The sequence below is a fragment of the Aplysia californica genome, unplaced genomic scaffold (genome assembly GCF_000002075.1).
Source record: "Aplysia californica isolate F4 #8 unplaced genomic scaffold, AplCal3.0 scaffold00129, whole genome shotgun sequence".
Classification (NCBI taxonomy): domain Eukaryota; kingdom Metazoa; phylum Mollusca; class Gastropoda; order Aplysiida; family Aplysiidae; genus Aplysia; species Aplysia californica.
Window position 1 is genome coordinate 1,381,734 of NW_004797399.1, and position 6,876 is coordinate 1,388,609.

Below are 6,876 nucleotides of genomic sequence, written 5' to 3' on the forward strand. Positions count from 1 at the left end.
GGGTGTGCTTCAGTAAGCATTTTACGGTACATGCAACAAAATTAAGTCATGTAAGTGCCGAAGATTTGAGGTATCACAAGATAGTCACAAAACGAGAAGTAGGAACAAATCACACCAAAGCAACTTGCAACCACACACAGCACTCATGAGAATCTGGTCACCAGTTGTCCAAAAACTTCTTGAGTAACATTTCCACACTACATCGTACTCCTGGACACACACTGTCGTGGCCGTCGCTCTTCCCTCTCTCTTAGTCCTTCGCATCCAAACGTGGGCACTATGGGCCGCTCCATTACGCCCAAATAAAAGGTAAAACAGCGGTCTAGCTTGTGGACATCTCCATTCTTTCTGTTATTATGTTCCGGAGCCTGTCGAATCCTTTCAGATGTCCACAAAATGTAAATTTCTACCAAGGAGGGTCGAACATTTTCAGCCGCTGGGCGGTCTTCTGTCTAATGGTTCTTTTATTGACTGATTTACCCCGAGCCCAGCCTAAGGAATTCTCATGATATTTTTGGTAGCTATTCATTTCCACGACGTTGCCAGTGTAAATGACTGAAATCTTCAATGCCCACATCTCCCCTCCCACGCATTTGTAGAATTCAAATATCATTTCCTTATCCCTGTCAAACCAACATGTTATAATTTCCCACCCCTACTGCCCAAGATACCATCAACTCGTAGCGTAGGTTAACAATAGCAAATGTCACAAGAGCGGAGACAGTCTACAATTTGTTGGGTAAACTTTCTGTGACAAATAAATGGTCGTTCTATTAGGAACGGCATAGAGGGTCCAAACCTCGTGACTCAATGGAGCAGAGGAAGATATGCCTAACATTAGTTTCAATAAACACTTTTTGGAAGTCATTAATGTTTCTTTCTCTTGGTCATCCAATCACCTACAAATAACACAGGGGTGGAAACTTCTTTACTGCTCTGCCTGTGACAGCACAATTCCAACTGCAGCCATTTTTCGTTCGCTCTAAAACTTTAAAACAGTTCTCCTGTAGAGGCAAAAAGCAATAATAACAGACAGAGAAATAAAAGGAGCACACATCACCCGGGCACCCATCAACTATCAATTACATACGAGGAGCATGTCTTTTCACGGTTTCGTCTCCCACGGCTTGGTCACGACAAAGCCCCGTGTGATATCTCTCTTTTCACCTGGGTCTTCAGTCGACAACATTGGTATCAACGTTAAGCATCCTCCGAGACAGATGGTGTTTGTAACCGCATATTGCTGTAACAAACGTTGACTAACTTACAAGACCAATGTCTGTAAAACTGATGTCCGTCTGTAGTCGTCACTCAGTACAGATGTTAAAAAAATGTGAGTCAGTTTCAAACCCACACACGATGTTACTCCCCCCTCCCTCTTCCCTCATCCTCACACACGCCCACACATGGATCTATGCTGAAAAGATATATTCGATTAAAGATGACAAACATTCGTGCCCTCGCCCGAAATCGAACCGCAGACTTTGGTGAAACCTAATAATTTCGAAACCAACATCATCCCAGCGGCCAGAAGAGAGCTCCCCTATAGCCGGAACTCCCGTCCTGACTTCCTCGCCCAAGGTAATAGAATCACTCACAAAAAGGGTAACTAAATACAGAGAGAGTCATCAAAAATGATAATATATCAATTTATCAAAAGAATAAGAAAGAACCCAACCACTATGACGTTACCAATGGTATTAAAAACAACTCCCAGATCCTGTGCGCAAAGCAAGACGTGTCTAGAGAAGCAACATTTATTTCCATCGCAACCACAATTGGCCATTGCCCCAAGGGAGACATTCTAAGGAAACGGTTGAAAATTTCCTCGGTCGACAGACAGACCAAAAAGGGGGTCAAAAGAGAGAGTGTTATGGCGAGTAGCAAGAAAAGAGACATATCCTTGTCTACAGCTGTTGTGGAACATGTGATGCACCTACACCTGGCGGCGGGGGGGGGGGGGGTCCTGGCCAGGCAGACAGTAGACTGTAGGCCTATATAATATGCCACTGGGGTTGCTGCAGGTGGACTATGTTTTGTACCTTTAAAAAATAATAAATCATTTCCGTTCAGATTTATTGCACAGACTGCAAGAAAAACCATGAGAGTTGAAACTTAAGCAAACCACAAAGTCTTCACAATTGCTCAACTCGCATACTGAGGAGCACCAGCGTCTGTAGTGTAACGGTAAGACGCGTCGCCGCTGCACGCGGAACACACGAGTTCGATTGATTCCCAAGTGGGTAGAATTTTTATCGAGTATCTCGGTCTTTCAGATTGGGACCTGGCAGACAGGGTCAAAACTGCGTCGATGGGGGCGTAAAAACACCCACATTAAAAAAGAGATGTGCCATAACTTCCACTAAGCGCCGAAGAATGTGAACTCCAGGGGTCATCTCAGTGCACTGAAAGTTGAGCAAATAGGCCGGCATTGTTGGCGGAGAAAGTGAACAAGAAAAGCTGACAACGTAAAAAAATTATCATTTAAAACTCAGATTTCCTTCAGGCTTGGTTGTCATACAAGTTGCTCCCAGTCAGCAGTCAGAATGTATTTCTACTTTCACTAAGCGCCAAAGAATGTGAACTCCAGAGTACTGGAAGTTGAAGAAAATTTTTTGGCACTGTTGGTGAAGAATGTGAACAGAAAAGGTGTAAAAATGAAAAAAAAAAGAACAATTAAAGCAGAAAGAAAAATATTTAAAAAAGAACAATTAAAGCAGAAAGAAAGATAAAAAAAACAACACGTCGACAGGCAGACTGCAGCTACATATCAAGGTCACAAGCAGGATATTTCGCAAGGAATTTCACGATCTCTTGGGGATTACATGTACCCCTATTCGGAAGGTTTCTGCAGTCCAATACAACTCACGTGATCCCCGTCTGATGCTTTGTTACGTCATGAGCCGAAATCTAAAACCTGATCCAGAAATAACATCTCCAGGAATAGAATCAGCCTTGAAATTGAAGAAGTTTTCACAGGGAACAATTAGGGAGAGGAAAATGAGGAAGTGATCCATTTGAGTTGGGGCAGCAAATCACTCAGCATCCAATTAGGTCAGGTATAAGCGAATACCAGGAACACAACAGACTGTAATTAGTTCGTGTTTTACGGCGCTATCGACCTTGACTGAGTCCCGTAAGCCTCTTTTCAAAATAGTGTTGATTTTCAGCGAGGTTTCATTCAAGTTAAAAAAAAACAACATGATATTGATCTTTGGACAATGAGAAAGAAATTCACGTTAGAAACAAGTTTTCATCTTCATTTCGAAAAAAAAAAGATCACACTAGTAGAGACTAAGTGTATTTCTTTTAAAATAGAAATACTGTTTTTGTGACTGAAAATGTAGAATATACCAAGGTTGCTATGGGAATAACGTGGTACGTTAAATTGTGCCTTTCTATGTGTTATTAAAGAGTCAAACGCCATCTGCCAAATGAGCCGTATGCGTGAAGTAAGGAGTGGAATTTGCAACCTCCACACCCCTCTCAAGGAAATTCCCTAACTGTGGTTAGATTTTTCGGCGTTTTTTAATTTTTGTTTTAGTAAGTCTTTTACGGCATTGGCAACACAATAAGGTCATATTATAAGTGCCGAAGATTAGGTGTTACAAGAAAGTCACAAAAACAAAAAAAGATGGAGGGGAGATAAAGATAATAGACGTTTGATAGGAAAGAACAAGCAAACCACACCATAGCACCCGCCAACCACCCACGCCGTTACACGCGGAAGACGTGAGTACAATTCCCGAACAGGGAAGTTATTAAACTGTATTTCTGTCTTTCTGCCGGGGTACTATACCCTCATCAGCCCGGGATGACCCTCACTGGCACCATTGAAAAAGCCAAACCCCTACATGATCCAAATTGGAGGAGTGAAATACATAATTTTACTGTAAGGAGGTTAGAAAATTATTCACAAAACATTTGGGTACCAGCCCTTAACTTTCAACAGTACCTCAAGAACGTTCCTATGAAATCAATCGAGTGAAATACAAACTTACACATTCCCAAACTGTATTTCTAGAAAAACAAATCAAGTTCAGAAAAAAGCCAAGTCCATCGTTTTAAAAACTTTAAAATAGGCTATGTTGTGGCAGAAGAAATTCGACTTAGCTTCTATTTTTTTTACTTGACCCATTAATTTGCAATCATGTATAGTCTTCACGGACACAACTGTAACAGGACGACGGACATAACTGTGAGAGGACGACAGACACAACTGTGAGAGGACGACAGACATAACTGTGAGAGGACGACAGACACAACTGTGAGGAGGACGACAGACACAACTGTGAGGGGACGACAGACACAACTGTGAGGGGACGACAGACACAACTGTGTGTGAGAGGACGAGAGGACGACGGACACAACTGTGAGAGGACGAGAGGACGACGGACAGACACAACTGTGAGAGGACGAGGGGACGACGGAAACAACTGTGAGAGGACGACAGACACAACTGTGGGAGGAAAAAGAAAGAGCCGGAGCGTGAGCGGCGCCAGAGAGTTGTCGTGTCGTCAATGACGAGAGCGGATGTCTCCGGCCGGCACCCAGCGGCAGACGACAATCTATATAAACCGCCGCCGTATGGGCCACGTTCTCACACCCGCTGCCGCCTGGACGCTACCCCGTGGTCACCACAGCTGAAACAGGTGCTGTTTACACACTTTCTCATTTGTCCGTCTGTAGAGTTTGCATATCATCAGCGTTATCCCGCAATTGCCCAAATCAATATGGGGGGAGGGGGGGGGTGTCGTCCCGATAAAGCCGATATTCGAATAAATACATCGAGGGGCATCTTTCAACATACTTTTGTTTCGCTTCATTATTTTCTTCTGAGTATTTTCTCAAAGCTTTAAAAAATGACTTGGGCGCTTATGGGATGACGTTCAGCATATTATGTCACTGTGTAGGCTCGGTAGAATTAAGGAACAGACTACCGTTATCTACTTTTGCATGCATATTTCCCCATGTTATTGTGCGATTTGACCAGGAATAATTTAGCCGGCGTCTGTGCCTCATATTGCCCCTATTAAAAACACTTCCACCTTTAACTATTTGTGGTGCCCAAACCCTTACAATTTGGTGGCCTAACGACTTTCGTGCAGTAAAGAATGGATATCATTCCGCTAAGTAAACTGTCCACAGTGCGTCGTAGACTAGTGGTAAAAGAAAACGTAAAGGTTTTAAAAATTTTAGTTTTGCCTTTGGAACTGTTTTACGGCACTTGCAACGCAATTAGGTCATATTATAAGTGCCAAAGATTAGAGGTGTTACACTAGAGTAACAAAGACCGAAAAGGGGAACGATCATGACATTATTATGTTAGATGGGAAAGAAGGAGTAAACCACATTAAAGCGCCCGTCAACTACCCGCCTAACGTAGAGTGTAAGTATTAAACGGCAAGGGACCTACAGCTGCGATCCATGAAGTGTCTACAAAATCTCTAGACCAGCGTCTGTGGCATGGTGGGCAGACACCGAAGTTATCAGTTCAAGTCCCGCGAAGTGGAGTTTCTTTTTTCAGTTTTAGTTTTAGTAGAGGTTTTACGGCGCTCGCAACTGCATAAGGTCATATGAGCGCCAGAAGAATAGAGGTGTTACAAGAGAGTAACACACATAAATAGAAGAAGGGGAGATAAGGATTATAGATGTTCGGTAGGAAAGAAGGAGCAAACCGCACCAGCGCTCCCGCCAACCACCCAGATGGAGTTTCTGATCAGGCGTCACTGTCTTCCTGGGGGGGGGGGGGGGGGGGGGGGGGATTTTCCCCCTTTCTAAAAACCAAACCCCCGGGGCTTTTGAACACCAAAAAAGAGCTTCACCACCTTACCATCGACGCTTGTCTAGAATTTCTGTGTAGCTCAATACGGTTCTTTTAACTCCGCGTTTCCCTTTACCGCTACTCTGCAGTGCACCCTGATTAGCAGCGTCGAAGTAATCCACCTTCTTAATGATCTAAAGTGTATCGATTTGGGTGTTGAACACTAATTCGAGTTGCTGGGGGTTTCCGTAAGTATAGCTATATCGTGACCCTATTTGTCTCGATTAACAGAAGAAATGAACCTGATATATTCAAGAAATGGATTCCAACATTAACGACACGTTGTCACGAAAATCGGCAACCTTTCTATAACGATTGCGTCCCTTTGTTGGCAGGCGCAGGCGAAATTCTAAGTATCTAAACTATTGAAAACAGCCGTACTGACGTACCTTCCGAAATCGAGATCTTTGTATATTAATAACCCCCCCCCCCCCAAAAAAAAAAAAACAAAAAAAAACAAAACAAACAAAACAACAACAACAAAAAAACAACCCCACACAAAGAACCCCTAAACAAAAACTCTCTCTCTGGTCTATCATTCCAGAGTTGATTTATACTTGTAGACCTAGTTACTGCGCATGAGATGATAACGATAATCATCGAGAATCTAAGGCAAAGTGGTAAGACTAATACATTGTAAACCGTGTTGCTATTTCCAGAAATAACCGTATACATGCAAATGATAAACGGCTTAGGACAGTAAGCGCTAGGCTGAACACTTAGAGCCAGGTTTCCATGCCATAAACTAAAATAAAACATAGCTACAAGTCGCATTTTAATCTACAGCCACAATGCATTACTGAGAAAAGGACAAAGCAAACACGAGGTAGGTTTCGAACTGGAAAAGTGAAAAATCACGATGCATTTTCTATCATTGACGAACACTAGTTGCCACGAACAAAACTGGGAAGCACTTTGGGATAATGAAGCGCATTCCGAACCCGCAGAAAAGAAATGGGTTTCTTGGTCGTTAGTTTGTTTCTTTGCTGTATTTTTTCTTTTTCTGTCTTTTTTTTTCTTCCTTTTTTGTGGGGGCTAGCACTACCGGTATC

At 42.9% G+C, this 6,876-nt stretch overlaps 1 protein-coding gene and 1 long non-coding RNA gene across 3 annotated transcripts in view; one reads left to right on the plus strand and one right to left on the minus strand.

The window, feature by feature from the left end:
* The window catches only part of LOC101858775 (E3 ubiquitin-protein ligase TRAF7), a 90,662-nt gene that overhangs the window by 27,563 nt on the left and 56,223 nt on the right, over positions 1–6,876 (minus strand). The window lies entirely within an intron of this gene.
* LOC106011490 overlaps positions 4,547–6,876 on the plus strand; it is a 30,223-nt gene continuing 27,893 nt past the window's right edge. The window contains exon 1 of the long non-coding RNA XR_001184761.2: positions 4,547–4,652. This is a non-coding gene — a long non-coding RNA (uncharacterized LOC106011490). The remainder of the gene's footprint in view (positions 4,653–6,876) is intronic.